This window comes from Ambystoma mexicanum, chromosome 11 (genome assembly GCF_040938575.1).
Source record: "Ambystoma mexicanum isolate Mex_15411 chromosome 11, UKY_AmexF1_1, whole genome shotgun sequence".
NCBI classification, from domain to species: Eukaryota; Metazoa; Chordata; class Amphibia; order Caudata; family Ambystomatidae; genus Ambystoma; species Ambystoma mexicanum.
Window position 1 is genome coordinate 980,365,778 of NC_090934.1, and position 19,962 is coordinate 980,385,739.

Sequence of the window (19,962 nt, forward strand, 5' to 3'; positions counted from 1 at the left end):
CTTTACCCCTTTGTTGTTGCTGAATAATCGGGGCTGTGTTTCATGAGTTGTCCACGGCTGGGTGGTCATATGGCTTGGAAGGGGGCTGGACCGAGGTTACATGAGGTCCTGCCAACATGTTGGATCATGAATGGGTCATGGGCGGGTGAGGGCTCTGTCTCTCTCTCCCCCTGCACTTTTCCCCTTCCCTCATCCCATGCACTTGCGCGATCTGAATGTCACCTGGCCTAGTAGGATCGCTGTCTGTCCTCCCTCTGTTCCCTCTCCCTTGCCTCGTACCGCCTTGAAACACTTGTGTATCGGCGTGTTATAAATGCCATATCATATATCATATATCATAGCCTGCTATCATTGTGTTAGTCTGTGCCCCTTTCCTCTCCTAGCGTGAGGGATTTGTTGTTAAAAAGTCTCCGGGTATGCATGGGAGATTGTCCGCTACATTCCTTCGTTGCAGGGAATTTGCTTGTTTGTAATTCCTGCAATGCTGGGAGTGTGGGGCTTGTTTGTGTTTGGGAATCACCTATTCATTGTTTGAGTGCTGCTTTGTAAACCTATGGCTTCTGTGGGCGTTGCAAGTTTAAGTCTGAATGTAAAACGGTTCTTTCGGAATCAATATATTCCCTCACTCATCCGAAATATTTCAAAGTTGTTCTCTTAAAGCGAGAGGTTTTCGTTGCTACGCAAGGTGTTTCGGGCAGGCTGAGGAGCTTGAACCTCTGTGTGTTCCTCTTATGAGAAGGAGTCTCTCCCCCATAGTTACCCCATTTTAGGCAATGTTTGGAACAGGACTACCCAGACGAAACCATCCCTGTCAATTCACCTACTCCTGAGGGAAGGGGATTGTGTGTAGATGAGATAACATCACTTTGTGGTATTAGAGCATGGTGCCTGGTTTTCCCAATACTAATTAAGACGCATTTTCTGCTCCCTGGATCCATAATTGGTGCTAGCTGTACACCAGCTATATAAGGAGATTACCCCTGTTCTAACCGTCCTAGTTCTGAACAAAATCATATTTGTCTTTCTCTGCTCTCCTACTAAAACCACTGCAGCAAGAACTATTGCAAATAGACCCAGGATGATGATCCAGTGCCACCAAAAGCCTTCCGAGTCCTGGGACCGGATCATGCAATCCCCATTGAATACTACACAGAAAGTGTTTTATACATCGGGATGGGAAAGAACCTGCACAAAGGAACATTTTGCAGCCCTAATGGTTATTATACAGAATGTTTCAGGTAAACAAATGACTGTTAAATGTTTTGGCAGGTGATCAAGACTCTGTTCCCCTCTTCTGACAACCCTACAAAGCACTAAAAACAAGGTTAGTCTGTAGGTATGGTAGGTAGCTCCCTTGGCATATGGGATCAGTGACGGAATGTCTTCAGCCTTGCAGGAAGGAGTGCAAAGATGAGCATTGGCTTCTAAGCTCCTACTCTTCCCCACACTATTTCTAGAACAGCAGTCAACTCAATCATAAAGGTGAAACTGGCACAGCATGAATTTTGTACCTCATTCGCCTCTTAAAGTAGTGTGGGCAAGGGCAGCCTATACTTCTTAAGAGGGTGTGAGACAACATGGAAGCACCTGAAACAACAATAATATGGTAAGTACCAAAATAAAAGATATTTCCAATCAAGGTTCTATAACAAAAAAAATAACAAGACGTAAATTAAACTGAAAGTACAGACCAGTTATTCAAACACAAGAAGTCCCTCCCGGTAATGAGACGCACACCGAATGCAGATTTTGGAAGAAAGGGGTACTTTGGGTATTGAAGAACAAGGTAAAACAGCCTTGTAGAAAAGTTACATTAGTTAATGAATATGTCTTAACTGTCAATCAGTCGCACAGAAGGCCAGAGGTACATAAACACAGATACAGACCTTCTTGCCTTTCAGGATCTCGGCAGCATTAGGTCAGGTTTCTGGTGGCTTTCCAGTGCGTTGAGTCAGGGGTGCGTTGGACAGGGATGAGATGGACAGAGGGCGGTTGGTGGCTCTTAGGGATCGTTTTGGCCAAATTGATCGATAACATTTGGTTGAATGGTAGATTTCACTGAATTCAGTCACCACCATTAGTTCGAAGCCGAAGATACCGAACATGAAGAGCTGGGCTTGCGGGGGTGTCCCCCGCCCCCCATGTTCGGTAATTTTGACTTCGGCAATGTGGGGATGTACCCAGCTTCCTCAGCATTGGTGACAGGGGACCCAACAAAAAAAAAGATGAAAAAGGGACCCTGCAGCGTCCGATCCGACCTGCGTTCGATGGATGGATGGATCTGATGCTGCAGGGTACAGGAGAGGTGGTGGATGGAGAAAAGGTAAAATGGGGGGGGTTTATGGGTGTACTGGCAGTTTGGGTGGAAATGGGTTTGGTTTTTTGTACCGAGGTAAAAACGTATTTGCAGCGAAAATTACTATGGTCAAATTTGCTGTGATTTTGTACCTTGGTCAAACAACCTAAATCCCTGGGGGATAACACTAGACTACTACACCACAAGAGCCTATTACTGACGCTCTGTTATAACTTTCATAAGACTGGTGGCCTAGCTTTAAAATTCAATTGGGCCCCCACACATCTCCAGCCGGCCTGCCATGCACCCAGTGACACAACATAACATTAAAAAACTTCATTCCAATAGAACACACAAACAATGCATTATTCATTAGTTATTCAGACACAAAGGTCAACACACATATGCATGCATGCATGCATACACTCACTCATACACAAATGCACCCAGCACCTCCATTGACATACACTGTGTGCCCACAACATTTATATGTACATCTACAATAACACAGGGAAACAGTGGTACAATGTCCATTGAGCAGACCAGACCTTATCTCTCCCTGAACCCTGAAATGTTGGGCTAAGTTGACTTGACCTAGCTGTACTATAAAGACCATTGCCGAAAGGAACAGATTCACTGGAATGTCAGCAATTCCCTTGATTTTTCCTTTCATTCAAAGGCAGAAGCCATCGGTTAATACAGTGCAGTGGGTGACCAAGTATACTTGGTATCAATGTCTAAATGCCATATATCTCCAAACTTGGGTTCTGCACACCACCTTATATGTCTACGTGCTGATAGATATTTTCTAGAAGTTTCTGACTGATTAAAATTAAGGTATGTTTTCCTGTGTTCAAATGGCTCCAAGCAGTGGAGTACCAAGCAGGATAGACAGGGGGGCAAGCTGCCCCCATGGCTCTTTTAAGCACCAGACCGGGACATTTGTCATTGGGTCACCTCTGCCGTTTGGCACATCAAAGAGGGTGCCCAACAGCAAAGGTGTCACGCTGGCAGGACAATGTGTGCTGAGTAATTCCTGCTCAGCACGCTCATTGTCCTGGCAACAGGACACCTTACCCGTTCCGAATGGTAGCGGTGTACCGCTGCCAAGACAATGGGGGTCATTACAAGGTTGGAGGTAGCCATGGTGCTAATAGCACCATGGCTACCCCCTCACCGCATACCAGGTCTGGGTTCCTCGAATGAGGAATTACCGGGCCATTCCAACCTTGGAGGACCCTGTAATTCCTCATTCAAGGAACCCGTACCTGGTACCTCCCCATTCCCATTCAAGCTCCCATAGGGCTCAATGGAAATGGGCAGCATGCTAATAACTGGCCCGTTAATAAAAACCAGTAAAACCAGCCGCCCTTAGCAGGACCTGCTAAAGGACCTCGTAATGCGGCAGTAAGGGGTTAACAGCACCAGCAACATTACCGGTGCCGTTAACCTCTTACCACCAAGGTCGGAATGAGGCCCAATGTCCCAAGGAGCTCCGGGCAGCAAAGGGGCCTCATGTTGCTCTGTATCAACAGACAGAGCATTACAATGTGAACGATGAAGCACTAATGGGAGTATGGGGGTACTATTAGCAGGGACTTTTGTCCCTTTAGACATGTGAATGGGAGGGAGTGATCAGAAGTGAGAAGGATGCATAATGTTGCATGCTTTATGAAATAATGATTATGGCTTTAACACCCAAGGGGGATTTGTTAGGCTCACATTAATCTACATGATGCTATTGTGACTTTGCATGCAGAATGGGGAGAATAAAATGAAATCCATACTCCCATTTCTCAACATATTTCTATGACAGTGTATATGGTGTATGGTTAGTTTACTATGAAAGGCTAGTTTATTATGTAATGTGGTTTGCTTCCAAGGCATTGCTATAAATAATTATTTAAGCATATGAAATGGAAAGCAAAACCTTAATGAATATCTATATCAACTGAACCTGGAAAGATGTGCGCGGTCGCTTAAATTGTCCACATCCCAGTTTCACCATTTAACCAAGTGTGTGATCCTGAGCAAATCATTTAATCACATTGTGCCTTATCTGCAGCTCTGGAAGTGACTCTGATTCACTTCAAAGCTTATGTTAATGCATCATGGTATTATAATGGAAAAGCCTAATGACTATAGAGTTACTCCACATATAACAAAAGTGCAATTCAGGTATTTTGTACCACAAAGTTATTTTTCACTTGGCTTATTTATGGCAATTTATTCTAAAGTTACTTCCATGGTGCCTCCAAGTATCAAGGACTGATGATGCGCCTTTCAATGTCATTTTCTGTGAAGTCACTTCTGTTGGTGCAATCCATATAATAATTAGGATGGTGGTACTTTATTAGCATCTGAAAAGTGGCAAGACTAATTTTAGAGGCGTTGCAGAGCTGTGGCTTGCCACAGAACACACACCATTTGTTATTGTGTCTACATACCTGGGGCCTTAATGTGTACTGTGAGCTCTGCTCACATTGTCCAAATGTGACACGCGCCCTCACTAGGGTCAGTCCACAGCCCAGCCCCCCAACAAACATACACAAATACAATCCAAAATTATTATTATTATTATTTTAAAGTACCTCTGCTCTGCTTTCAAATGCTGCCCGGGCCACGTCTCATGTTACACCAACCTAACCTCTTCGCACTCACACACCTCCAGACAGAAACCTGCAAGCTGAATTAGCTTCCTACTTTCTGTCTGTGTGTCTCACAAACACAAAGCCGGAAAGTGATTATCTGCGCCATGGCCCCTGGAAGTGCTGCTGCTAGTGTGGTAGCACAGGTGCCGGGCCCTGCAACACCCAGTTCAGTACCCTGGCTGCTGACTGAGTCAGGCCAGCCAGGGTGAGGGACTGAGCCATGCAGGGCATCCTGGCCCTGAATGTGTTGCAGCGTGGCTGGCAGGCATCTCAGAATTATGTAATGAGACAGCGCAAGCTTTGCTGGGCACCCCAGCCGGGCTCACGCTGTCCAATTACATAATTGTTGATTGAGGCCCCCCTGTCCTCCCTCCAAAAGTTGGGGGGGACAAAAAGGCATGCCACAGAAGTTGGGGGGACAAAACCCCCTGTCCCCCCTGTAATTACGCCCATGGGCACAGCATGCTGTCTTTTGGTGTGTGGTACAAGTGGCAGACTGGTGTACGAGTTGCTTGGAATTTGCTGGACACTGGTGCAGAAGCTGCTTGGAATTTGCTGCACTAGCTGCTTCTAATTTACAGGACCCTATAGTTGTGAAAGGTCGGGCTGCCCTGATATTGGAGTTTGTACGGCCAGGGACGATTTCTTGGTGTGCAAGCTGATGTTTCTGGTGGTGAGGGCTGCAAGGGTTGGGCTTATGCTGTAAGGAACTCATGATGTCAACAGCAAGACAGACACAAGTGATCACAGTTTAAGGGTGTTTATTAAATTGTAACAATAGAGATAAACGCCTAATCCAAACCTAACTCTAAGATGGGAGCTAGCTCAGCCATCAAATAATAATAATACTGTCCTAGTGGTGTCTTAATTAAATAAACAGAGTCTATACTAACAAAAACTATTACCAATCCTTACCGCTACTTTACAAAAAGAGTGTGGGTTAATGTTCACAAGAAAAGAAAGAAGTGTTCTCAAATGTCAGGATGGTATAGCGGGAGTCTCCCCTCCCCACGTATTTAGTACAGGACAAGGCGGGACTCTTGAACACGGCACACTCCTGGGCTTCTCCAGCACAAGCTTACAGTTTGTTTCCAGGGTCTTCTGTGGCCAAGTCTCTTTCACACAGTCTCTTGCCTCAGAGGACCTGATGTGCCATAAACAACAAAAACAAAAGTTCCTTTCAGTAATCTTCATGGCGGGAGATTTCTCTTCACCCTTGGCCGCCATCCACTGGGCTCTGATCCTTCTTGCAATGTTGACCTCCCTCAGTCGGTTTCACTACGGCCTTTCATTCAAACGTAACATTCAAGAGTCTCAATGTCTTTTTATAACAAGTACTCACTGTGGACATCCCTCAGTCGGGTTCACGCTTATCATCACAATGTTCACGGGTGTATCACTGTTCACCCTAATTCGCAGGTATCCCTCAGCAGGGTTCACTTTTGCCAATGTCACAGTTCACTTTGCTTTATCACAATACAGGATTTACTTCTTAGCTTTTCCCTTGGCATCCCTCTGTCGGGTTCACATAGCCATTCTAACATAGTTCATGATGTTCTAACAGAGTTCATGATTAGCTCATCTCATCAGAAAGCAGGGTTCCCTTCCCCTAGCTTTCTCTTGGCATCCCTCCGTCGGGGTCACACTTGCCCAAGTTCACAATTTCACAACCTTATTAGAAAGCAGGGGGTTCCCTTCCCCTTGCTTTCTCTTGGTATCCCTCCGTCGGGTTCACACTTGCCTTACTTCACAACTTTACAACCTTATTAGAAAGCGGGGGGTTCCCTTCCCGTAGCTTTCTCTTGGCATCCCTCCATCAGGTTCACACTTGCCACAATTCACACAACAGTTCGTTTAGACCCTTTTGGTTCTTCCTTTTAACGAAAGTCCAGATCTCAGCCACCAGTCAGGCTTCCCTTTACTTTCCTTCTTGCTTGTCAATGCGTCAGAGACTTTCAATTGTATAAGGGGTTTGACTCAACCCTTGTATGACCCCTCTGACTCCTCACACTGGCCTTTCCTTGAGCCTCCTGATGCTTATAGTTTCAATAAGGGGGACCAGTCAGAGTCCTTCGAATGAGTGCCCACGCAACGCCGGACCCCTCTGCATCTGGACCTTCACTGGAGTTTCTTTAAAATTTCAAATGCACAAGTTCTTTGTCACAAGTTCTTTATTCAACAATGTTGCCGCCTGCAGCCTTGGGCCCAGCACAGTTTGGTTTATTATCAGTCCTCTCCGACTCACCAGCTGTGCTGAACTGTTGGAGTATCTTGCCTCGGGAGTCAAGGACGGCACCACAGTGGCAATTGTTCCTCCCCACTTTGGCTATCAGCGCGGGAGGGCCCTGTGTACCGTTGACACCTGTCGCACCACACGCCAGCTAGACTTCCTGTTCTTCTGATTTTCCTTTTCAGAGGCTTTGCGGATCTGAGTTGAAAAGGGCAAGGGCAATTCCCTCCTCGTCCTTTCAGATCTCACCGCCTTTCTCCTCCGTTTGAACTGCCGGTCCGGAATAGCTGCTTTCTCGTACGTTCGGCCTTGCTCACAGTGTGCTCTTGTGCTCTGCCTTTTATCTCTATGGGGAAGAGAAAGGGCCGTCAGATGTGTGTAATTACCGTCAATTCCCTCACTATGCCTGACCTTTGTGTTGACACATGTCAGGTAAACGGCTCTGGTGTTAGTCCATTGTTTGTCACGGTGTAAGAAAGTGTTGTTGTTTGAAAAGGTCTTATACGAAATTATAGCCCTCGTATTTGGGGTGTTGGTAAATCAGAAGGGTGAGATTTGTAGGGTTTGTAAATGAACAGAAATTACTGGGATTATTGTGAAATGAACAAGGGGGATTATGGGAATGGTAGCGTTTTGTCAAAGCAGACTGGGGGTTCGGGAAATAATGAGGGACGTGGAGATGAATGAATGGGATTACTCGGGTAGGCAACAGGAAAACAGGGATTCTGGGAGATGTTGTTTACTACTGTAATGGGGTTTGGGTTTTTAATAGGTTTACCGGATGCAGAGGGGTTGTTGGATTCTGGTAAGGGAGATTCATTGGGTGGAAGGGAGGGGTAGATGTAGAGCAGCCTATAAAAACATCAGGAACTTCGTCCTCCTCGCCTTCTTCCCCGGTATAATACTCGCCTGGGCACTCCCCCCAGCATAACCCCCGGTTCCCCTACTCTGGTGATCCTCCCACGCTAGTCCACCACCAGCATTGGGATCTAAGAGCGCCAGCCCTTCCCTGGCCACCTGAGTAAGGTATTCCTGAGGTCTACTTGGCAGAATACCCTCAGGTTTCTCACAATGCCCACTTATCAGTTCGCTTTGACTTCACATATAGTGCCCAATGCATAAGAAGGAGAGCAGGTGGGGCCCCTAGCAGGTACAACAGTGATGAATCTGTACCAGTGTATACCGGACCCGGTGGCGGCCTTGCGATAATTCAAGCAGAAGGAGGATAAGAAGTCAGGCATTCAGGTCGCACTGCAGTAGAGCGACACCCGCTTTGGTCAACTGGTTAACAAATGTAGTTGCCCCGTGCTAAGAGTCCTTTCCCAGTCAGATCCCCTTAAATTATCTTGGGTTCTGGCAGAAGACTCTGTGTACAAGCTAAGAGCGTTTATAATTGATGGCCACTGTGCAATGAAAAACCAAATTTTCTTCACAATATTTTAATAGACTCCTTGCAAGATCTGCTGTGTTTAACAGAGACTTAGTTTAGGGAACACTCGATGGCAGCTGTGAATGATTTAGCACCCCCAGGATACTCGGCTATCACAGTGAACCACACACTGGGTCACAGTAGGGCGGTGACTATATTCTTCAGAGACAGTTTACATTGTAATATATCATCCACCTGAAGCCAACAATAGGATTCAGGGGCTGTTTGCGGATGCTGTGGCCCAAATTCTAGCTTTGCTCACAATTGGTTGTTCTAGGGGATTTTAATTATTGGGTCGAAGGTGATGCCAATCCCCGAGCACAGGCCTTTTTGGAATCCCTTACACTGTTAGCCCTTAATCAGCAAGTGATTGGGTCTACTCACAGAGAAGGCCACATGCTTGACTGTATTTTTGAGAAAGATCATTTGCTAACAGTGTATCCTCCCATTCCTTTTAGGTGGACAGCAGGACAGGTTGACAGATCATGCAGGGATCTTATTCAATGTCAAGATGGACACTAAATCCACAGCAGCTCAGACCGAGAATAAGGGCCTAGGAGTATCATGACCGGGATAAGATAAATCCTGAAAGTTTAGGACTGTTTGAGATTTCAGACTCAGAAAATACCCCATCGGACCAAATAAACCAACTGGATAAATTCTAGTGCAAACTATCTAAAGCATCAGAAATACTAGGAGCAGGAATTCGGAGAACACGGGAAGGAGGCCCGGAAAAACAAGGCTTAGTTCACCAATTCCTTAAAAATTGAAAAACGCAGTGTAAGAGCAGCTGAGAGGGCTTGGAAGAAACACTATGATGAGCAAACAAGAGGAATTTATAATCGTTGAGTGCATATATATACAAAATGGATCATCATGGATAAACAGAATTATTATTCAGAGCTCATTCTCACAATCCCCAAAGAGTCCTGGGGGAATTGAGAGAGCCTGCAGCCTGTAAGATAGCCGATACTCCCTTGCAAGATTTTTGTGAGGAATTGAGTCACTTTTTTTACGGATAAAATTAGTAAAATTCAAGATGAGTTCAGCAGGATAGGGACAGGTCCCCTTTGCATGGAGCAGTGTAGCCTGCAGCTGGCTGGTATCCTGGGGGAAAATATTTTTCCACCTTTGAGCAAGCCACTCAATCCCATCTTTTGGAAATAATTTCTGATTGATGTGCCTATGAGTCTGTTCATGATCCATGCCCAGCAAGAATCCTAAAGGCTTTGGGCAGTACTTGTGCCAGATCTACACGATTCCCTCGAATATTTCTACGAAGCCAGTTTCATTGCATTTTATTTTAACAGTTTTCATTGCAAATTAATGTGGGGTAGACCCCTCGCAACCCCTCCTAGTTCTCCCCTACCTTAATTAATACCCTAACCCAACCCCTCATCTACATTGCGGTGAAATGTGTTAATGTAAATTAGATGTATTGGGCTTTGAAGAACTGAGCCTGCAATGTAATGGTGGAATACCTTTGTGCCGGGGTTATGTCAGTTAATAAATGGCTCCTTCGATGCAGGTGTTGTTCCGTCTCTTCTCAAAAGGGCAGCTATGATCCCTCTGTGGAAAAAAAAAACAACTGGGCCACGCCTGCTGTTCCAACTGTCATCCTTTCTCCCTACTACTCTAAGTTAGTAAAATGATTGACGCAATAGCAGTTGAGCAACTGCAGGCTCATGTAGAAAGCCTGGGGTGGCTGGATGTAGTGCAGGCAGGTTTGTAATACAGAATCTGTGGCAATGGCCACCACGGATGATTAGAAATAGGCGGTTGACAGGGGTGGCTGAGGGATCCTTATTTTATTCGATCTCTTGGCTGTCTTTGATACAGGCGATCACAATATATCGATATATCAACTAAGTAGCTATGGGGTGTGAGAGAGTAGTGGATTTGCTCACATCCTTTTTAACTGATGGAACTTAGTGAGTAGTATGCCCCCCCTTCTGAATCGGCGCTGAAACCTGTGACTTGTGGAGTCTCACAGGGACCATCTTTGAGTCCCTTACTATTAAATCTTTATATGCGACCATAAATGCACCTTATTAAAGCAGTAGTTGTTAGCTTCTATATTTGTGTGGATTTTTCAAGTTGATGAGGATGCTGACACTCATGGAGAGAAGGTTAAGATGTGCCTTCAACAGATCCGTAGATGGATGTGTTTACACAAACTCAAATTAAATGTCTAAAAGAGCAGGAAGCAGAGCTTGGATATCTCGTTCTTGCCCCTTTTACTTGGGAACAGCCCAGTGCCGTGCCTGAAGAGTAAGAACCTGGGGGTTTGGCAAGATTCCTCTTTGCCTCTGGGTAGTCATCTCTCTCAGGTCTCCAGCTCGTGCTTTTTCCACATTTTGAGCCTTCTAAAGGCTATTGGACTTTTTTGCGTTTCCACATAAAGTCCAGATAGTGAATGCCTTCATCTCTAGCCGACTCGACTTCTGCAATGCCATCTATCTGGGCCTCCAAAGAACTGCACTTGGCCATTTTCAGAGGATTCAGAATGCCGCTGCTAGGGTTATTTTAAAGTGGAGGTGGAGAGATCATATAACCACTGTGCTGCAAGCATTACATTTCAGTGGAGGAGCAAATCAAATACAAAGGTTTTCTTTATGGCCAATAGAGCCTTACTGTCCGAGACTCCATCCTTTATTGGGGCCAAACTTTCTTGATATGTTCCTGGCAGAAGGCTGCAATTGGCCTCTGCAAATCGTTTAGCCGTCTGGAGGTTCATACTAGTGAAGTGGGGGGCCAGTCTTTCTCTGTCCAAGCAGCTGTAAGAAAGGCTGACATCTGAATGGAATGTGAACAGTAGTTTTATACCAAGAAATACAATGGTCGGAAATCCAACGAAACACTTGCAAGTTGGAGGATTCCATTTTCTATGTTTCCCTGGGATTTTATTGGTTCATAAACATAACCTCCTCGAAGTTTACATTGATTAGTGAAGCGTAATTGAAGCAAATAGTTTAACAGTTTCCCATTACAATGCCTCCCATGTGGTACCATATTTATTCACGCCCCATCCCGGAACTTGTTATTACTAAAGAAACTTTTGTACTGACCCCCGGAACTTTAATTCACTGGCATTGGTCTGCACCACTGTGAACAAAACACAAATCACCCAGCAGCTGGTGGGAAAGGGGACATTCACATGATACCTGTTAGATGATGACCTTCGTGAACTCTGTGGTAGATACTTTGGAGGCTGGTCACCTCCCCAGAGCTTAAGATATTACTGTTTGATTGGTTCTTCCAGGAACGCCACCTCATCCAGTGTTTCTCTCCCACAGCCGCCAGCCGATGGGCATCCGCAGTCATTTGACCGGTACTGGTACAGAGCCACCCTCCCGCTGCTGTGTGGGGCAGGTAGTTTGGCTGACTGCCCTGTAATTAAACCACCTTGTTCTAGTTATGTTTTTCTCATGATGAGTAGCTTAAGCACCACCTCCCTTTGCCGATCCCTGTTGTATTGTCCACGTGTTTCAGATCGGGGTTTGCCAGGTCTAGCCCACCCTGAAGGCCACTATGTGCATTTATGATAGCGCTATTTTTTTCCGTCTTTTTCTTTAGCTAATCATAGGACAGTATCTTGGACTGTCTATACACCCAATGCATCATTCCCCCTACCGTTCCCGGTGAATCTGTGGCTTAGTATATCTTTGTCATTTCCCATGTAGCTGCCCCCACAGTCGCCTTTCACTCTCGCAGTTAGTAGGTACATCCCCTATCTGTGCTGAAGTAGCACCTTTAATACATTGCCCACTTCGATCGACCTTTCAATCAACCTTTCTGTCCCTCTCATCACTTCTCCCTTTTTCTTGCGTATCCACACCTTTGTTACCCTGGCCATGTCCCCTTCCTCTTCATATCCATCTAAATCTTCCCCAAAAATCAGTATCTTTGTTCCATCAGGTGAACACTTTCCTCATAATGGTTTGTAATTCTTCAAGTCCGGTGGGGGTGCTGTGAAAATTATTTCTGCTTCATTCCCTCTTACTGGGGTGCTCCTCACCTAATACCTTCTCGACCGTAATTTCCTGTAATGCCATTATGTAACTTTTCTTATGCTGGTGGCATTTACACCAATGGATGATCAGACAACTGATGCATGTGGTGATGAGGATCGCGATGCACACAGGACAGTTATCTTAAAATGCTGCTACAAGTTAGTTGGGTGCTCAGGTGGATTACGAATCCAGCCAAGTTGCTGATGAAATGTCTTGCGTTTCTTTTACCATTGTCTTGTGTATTGTTATTATTTCCTCTACTGCGTCTGTGATTGTTCCATTTGTGGAATTATTAGCAGGAATTGAAGTACAGCATGTGCTCCCTATCTTGTGGCACACCCCCCTCTCCATTGCCGTCATAAGTTAAAAATAAAATGATTTTGTAGTCTCATTTATTGTAGGGCCTATAGCTCTTAGTCCCTTTTTGGTTGCATTTCACAGTTTGTAACGTGTGATCTGTAACAACTTTGCATTGGCTGCTGCATGTACCCCAGGAAGCAGGAGCGAGGTAAAGATGCTGAGCTGAACAATTTCAGGTGGGGTGGAATGTTCTCTAGGCTCTTGGTGGATTCTGCTGAGATGTAGTTGCTGCTTGTGTTTGTTTGTATTTCTGCTGGCACTTTCTCTTTATACGTGGGCAACTCATTTGGCAGTATCAAGTGTGGATGGGAGACAACTAAGGTAGGATTATGGAACGTTACCAGTGCGCACACTCCCTTCCACTCTGGTAGTAGCTGGGCATTTGCTGTCGTTCCATACGCCCACCAGGTGTCCATCACAGCTGCAGTCCCCTTTTGCAACACCGCGATGTCCATCGTCCCCCTGCAACCGGTATTCTTCTCCAGCATTACTGTTCCATTTGCTCTGAAACCCAAAGAATGCTGTGTGAGCGGCTTTGTTTTCTGGTTGTGGGTTTTCGTTTATCCATGTTAAAGCATGTACCATAACTGTTCCAAATGTTCTTATATCCTGCATTTATTTTCTTAACCACCCTTTCTTCGAAGTCACCAGTCCCTTTGTGCAGCACTGTGCCATTCCCCTTTCCCATTTTACATTGTGTAGCAACTAACCCTGGATTTGCATCAAGGGTCTGGTGTGGCACCATGGCACACCGTACCCTGTGGAGTTCTTACAAAATATTATTTTATAGACAGTGGGCAGCTGTGTTCCCTTTTGTGCCCCCTATGTTACATTTTCCAGAACCAGGTGCTTAGTCTTCTCCCCCTGCGCCATACTTTCTAGCTGTATGATGTTCTCCTCATACACCTCCTCCCTCTCATCAATCCACTTTACATCCACTGTATGTCCCTGAAACATACCTCTAGTCCTGCACAAAGCCATATGTACCAGACATCCTACCTCTTCTGATGTCACCTCTTGTGGCAAGAATTGCTTCAGCGTTCCTGTGAGGTGTGGGATGAGTGAGCACACATAGCATTCACCATTGGTACTCCACCGTTCCTTCATTCCTCCATACCATACATTTTTCGATGCCAGGTCCACTCTCTCCACGATAATCTTGTATAATTCTTTTGGGCTAGTTATACTTTGCTTAGTGCGTGTCTCCCTATCACCACCAGCCGATGGGCCCAAATTATCCATATGTGCTAAATGCCAGAAAATATGAAGGAGACAGAAAACAATGATGCAGAATAATGTAACACTTTTTACATTTACCCCACTCTTGTCTTTAATCCTACCCCCTCTTCTTCGGCCTCGTCCATCCTCTATTTCTTTTGTGGGACTTCTTTAACACCTTATTAGAGTACGAAATGTTAATGTAATTTGGCTAATACTCCACATCAAGTGATTCCTCCTCTTCCCGATGTGCTGCTGGTATTGTGGTGAACGTCTGAGTGGTGTATTCAAGCATATCGTTCTTCTATTTTCACTGCCGTGGGTGTTGAGAAGACTACACGATCGTGGGCGGGTAGTGGAATGAATGGCATGTGTCCTTTCGGGTGTTATTCTACGCCCTTCAATTAATATTATTTGCCCCAGGTATGCAACCACTTCTAAGCAATACTGTCATTTTGCCTTATCCACCTTGTACCCTTTCTCTGCAAGTTGCGACAAAATGTGTACTAAGACTGTTCTACACTCTTCTGCTGTCTCACTGCATATTAGCAAATCATCAACATACTGAATCACAGTGCTTGATGTTGGCACTTTGCATAGATCCATTTGTATTATCCTATTGAAAATACTTGGCGATTCACAGTACCCCTGGGGCAAGCAAGTGTGTTTGAATCTAGCGATTCATGATGGTGGTCAGATATCTTGAGTCTGTGTGTAAAGGTATAGAGAAGAAGGCATTTTTTAAGTCAATGACCGTGAAGGACTTTGCCTTCGCTGGGCTATTGCACAATATTGTGTCAGGGTTTGGAACCACAGGAAATTCTGCTTCCACCACTTCATTTAGGGGGCGCAAATCCTGGATGAAATGCCATGACCCCACCCTTTGATTTCTGTATCGGATAGATTGCTGTGTTACAGGCTGATGTTGATGTCTGAATTTTGCCTTGCTGCCATAATGTGTGCAAAGTGGAATATATCCCTTTATCTGCTTCTCTGGTCAATGGGTATTGTTTTTCCTGGGGCAGCAGGGCCCCTTGTTTCAGTTTTATTTTTACTGCCCCAGTCCCTTTCAGCACCCCCACATTGTGAGGTCCCTTGGTCCACAACTCATTTGACACCCTTTCGAGATCTCCCTCTGTGTGTTTATTTTCCCACTTCACTAATTGTGTCAAAATGGGCACAATTTTTTCCAGTATCTGAACTTGGCAAGGTATCTGTATCTAGAACACCATCTCTCCTTCCTCATCATCGGCGAAAAACTGCTCATCCTACACTCCTGTTATTGTCAAGGTGACCCCACCGCACTCCATGTTGTCATCGTCTGTTCCACACAGAATCACCATGTCTTTGCGTATTACTGCTTCTTCCACATTTAACACCATTGTTTTCCCATTTAAGTCATCCTTCTGGCACTGTGGCCTGAATAGGAATTTCCAAAGCCAGTTGCAACACCTTCCCCTGTATTCCTGGGACCCATCCTAGCAGGACTTCGACCCCGTACACGAACATGCTGTGGTATAGTGGCTGTGCTCAGAAGGTGATTTGCGCTTGTGCTGCCAAGCGAAGAGCTGGTACTCTGGCATAGTAAATGCTGGGCGTGGAGCACACCATCCCTTTCTCTGAGAATGATTGGTTGCATTCAGTTTGCTGAGCAGGTCTCTCCCCAAGATATTGATGGGTGTGTCTTTAGAGTACAGTAAGGGAGCTACGAGATGTTGTCATGGTACATCTTTTGTTACTGGAACTGTGACCACCGCCCCACAAATTCCCTGTGTATCCATCACTTTTTTAGATAACGTGATTCCCCCCTCCCTGATATAGGACTTGGTTGCTCCTGTATCTATGAGAAATGCGAACTCTCTTGGTCCTGTTTTCACTGCCACCTCGGTTTCCGCTTAGTGGTTGTCAGTTACTGCTAGGACACGCTCTGACTTTGTGGACCCTTCCTATTGATGTGTGTTGTTCGGCTCTAAGGGGAAAGAGTTCCCCCTACCACACTGACCCCTGTGTAATGTGGCACCACGTTTTGCCCTAGCACCACTGTGGTTCCACTGGATACTGTGGGTGGCTCAACCATTGATGGGGCCGTTACCCCACTGTCGGATGTCCTTCCTTCGGGCTGCACTCTTCCCTGCTGTGCTTGCATCTGCGTTGGTTGTAACTACTGTGGAGGACACTGTATCTGCTGCCACTAGAGCCCCTGCTGTTGCACTACTTGGATTACCTATGCCTGTTGCATAAATGGACAGGGGTGCGCCACATGTCCAATATTCTGACGGTTCTGTCATATCATCAACAGTAATTTATACGACTGTTGCACCTGGTGCCGGGCTGGCGCAGCCAACCATGCTCTCTGCTACCATGTTGTTGGGGATGGATCCCCAGGTATGCCAGAGGGACACTGGAAGTACATGGACTTGGAGGGCCCAACTCCCTCCCCCAGGATACACGGAGGACTCAGTAAACAGCAAGTTCTAACTGTTTTTTATTACTGGCAAAACCAACAGGGATCAGCACAGGAACAAAGAAAAATCCATACATCTAGCTCTTCCTTGGCTCACAGGGCGGTTTTATTTCCAACTGTCAGTATTTCATCACAACCTGGGCCCCTCTCCAGAAAACCTATAGGGCCAAGTGATTGGGTATTGAGTAGTCTATTACCTACATAGGACATTATGGATGTTATTTTACTAGCCCTCGCATGTCGGGTGGCTGGCCTGTTCCATCACCAAGTCACTAACTATAACATTTTTGCAGTGTTATGGATTTACCATTGGTTTTTGCCCGTTGCTTCCCACCCCTATTGTACTAAACTGTGATTGGCTAGAGCTGACGTCCCCAGGCCTGGGATCCACAAAGGTTCTCATCTTGCTGTGTACCTATTCAAGGTGATCAGAACGATTATGTGTCTGTATTGTAACTTGTGTAAACCACCTTTGCTTATGAGTGTGCTCTCGCTCAACACCTGTTGCATACTTCTTGTGGTCTGTGTCTGGGAGCCTGAGACCAGCTCTTCTTTCCCGCTGCAGATCGCTGTCCATTGTCTGCTTCGGCTGCATCATGTGTTCAGAGACCACAAATTTGAGCTGTGTAGCTCTGAATTATGAGGTACTATTTGTATTTTCTGTAGCTGGACCCTTTGTCTTCTGGGAATTAGAATGTCATCTGTATCTCTTGCCCTTGGCTGTGGGTCCTGTTTCACATGTCTTTGCTCTGTGTCCAGCCTTAATCGGCTCTGCTTGTCTCTTGCTCAGAGGCCTGAGGCCTGCTGTAATTTTCCTAAACCTTATGTGGTTTCTACAGTGTCCATGCTATACAACATTTCCATAGCTTAGTCACTCTTGGCTGTGTCAGGCTCCATAGGTGCTCCTGCAGTTCCATATGGTTATTCGTATGTAAGCATCTGCAAGCTTTGCTCAGGATCTCTTGCCTTGCGGTTCTGCTTTGCTGCATTTGGCTAATGGCAAAATAATAAAAGCAATGACAGTATGTTTATGTATTTGTCCACTAACTATAGAACTGTACGCTTGTGTTCTTCATGTATTCGAGTGCATGTTCATGACTCAGAGTGCGGATGGCACGTGTGCTTCATGTCTAGCCCTGCTATGTCGTGGTGTCTCTAATGACATCAGCAACATGGCTTCTTGGTGTTTAGTCCAAGCTGTCCATACAGGTGTCTTTAATCATAGCCTGTGTCTCTCATCCACGCATGGATATATCTGTATGTCCCTTGAACGGTATGTCTGACTGAGGGGATACCTCTCGGCATACTTGTCAATCATGGGTCCGTTGGGAATTCGTCCAGAATTGAATGGGTGATTGCAGTGTTTTCTGGCCTTCTTCCTTGTCATGAATTTAGTAGGAACGGAAAGTGGGAGCAGGCTTCCCCATCTCTCTTCAACCGGTTGCCTTTGCACTGCCTCCGGCCTCCAAACCACTTAAGGTACTGCATCTGCAACCCTACAGTCCCCTGATTCTCTGCACTTATGACCACCTACTGGTTGAATTTACTAGTTACTTGCACTCTCCCCCCAGTCCCCTGGCACTTCTCCCCCTCCCATGCACTTGTGCGATCTAAATGACACAAGGCCTAGTAAGATCATTATTTTGTCCTCCTTCTGTCCTCCTTTCCTTGTCATGTTGCGCCTAGAAACACAGGCACGCTATAAATGACTTATCATGTCATATATCATTTGTCAGACGGAATAAAGGCAACAAAAAGGATTGTGCCCGAAATAATGCCAATAAGCATTGATGTACCATTACAATGAAGTACTTCCACTGGCAGGGGAGCATGCCTGTCATCATTTGTCTGACAAATAATTGAATCAATATTTCTGCACCCCAAGGTATGTTAATCAGAGTTCCTGCGTTATTGCTTTCCATCAACGTTACTTTGCCTTGAGAACCGAGCAGGGACAATAATTTCTCTTCACCAGTGTGAGGAGCCATGAATGAGACACGGACACGAGGACTCATGTTTTGGCTAAAAACATTTATTGGAAAATAAGAGGTTTGGAAAATACCTCACTATCCACAATCTGAGGGTTTTCCCTAGCTCAACAAAAATGAATGATCTGTGCTTTGTAAAGATGTCCAAAAGTAAATATATGTCCTGTGTCCATAATCCTATTATGGCCCTCACACACTAAAACTGATTCTAAGGTGCATAGGATAATGTCTCTGTTCTTTGAGGTGCACAAATGTTCCAATCCAACACCAAAAGTATAACTCTATCCAAAACAGTTCCAGGGAGTGAATCCCTTTCCCAGATTCTTTTTCTTAAAGTGAAAATGTTCAACAAGAGGAAGGTAAATTTCCTTATAACCCAAGAGGGAAACTCCCTTCTCTTGGTAATTCCACAGTTCTGGGGAATGCCTCCCTTCCACAAGTTTCTCTTTATATTTAGGACAGTTCAATGAAAACACTCCCCGGGATGTGTGTTCCCTTTTGGTTTCTTCTTTTCTTTTTTACTTTATTCACAATTTTAGTTGTATTGTATTGTATTCATCAATTATATAGCGCCATTTCCCCATTTGTATGGCCTCAATGCACTTTGTGGTAGGAATGCCCTTGGGGACCGAAGTCCATGTGTGGGAGATTCTAAGAGTTCATTTTAAGATGAGTGTGTGCATTTTGCCTGGTTAGGACTTAGGTGGTCTGGCTAGGTTCCAGTAAGCATCCCGGAGCTCAGGCATGTGGGCGGGTGCTGTTGGTGGTTTAGGATAGAGTGCTAGTGTCGGAGACTCGATGTGTGCCCAGATAGACCGAAATGCTTTGTAGGTTGTCGCTGTATACTAATAGCAGAGGTGTTGAGGTACATCAGGGGTTTCAGTGTGGATGGCTATGCAAGCTTCTAGACCGGAATTGCAAAAAGATAGCTGCATTCTATGGTGCATGAATGGGTGGCCGTGCCTGCGTGCACAGACGTGGTGCAGGATATACATACCTTAAACTCGTATGGAGTTCATCTTCGATGCCGTTTTCCTAGGCCCCACACGATTGGCTAGTCTTGCCAGCTGTGGTCTCCCTAGATTAAGAGCTGGAGCAGTGGGAGAGGGCCCCGATGGGGACATGGGAGTGATGTACGATTGTCTGGGGTGAGGGGTAAACACCTAGATTCAAGACACCATGAATTGAGGGAGGAACACCCAAATTGGGGATACAGCAGCAAATGCAGCAACACCCAGACCTGGGACACCTGGACAGAGGGAGAATGCCCGAAATTAGGGCACAACAGTTAATGCAGTAACACCTAGATTTGG

The 19,962-nt window shown here is 45.6% G+C and overlaps 1 protein-coding gene across 1 annotated transcript in view; it reads left to right on the top strand.

Moving 5' to 3' along the window:
* Positions 1–19,962, top strand: part of KCNQ1 (potassium voltage-gated channel subfamily Q member 1) — a 1,232,969-nt gene that overhangs the window by 1,090,958 nt on the left and 122,049 nt on the right. The window lies entirely within an intron of this gene.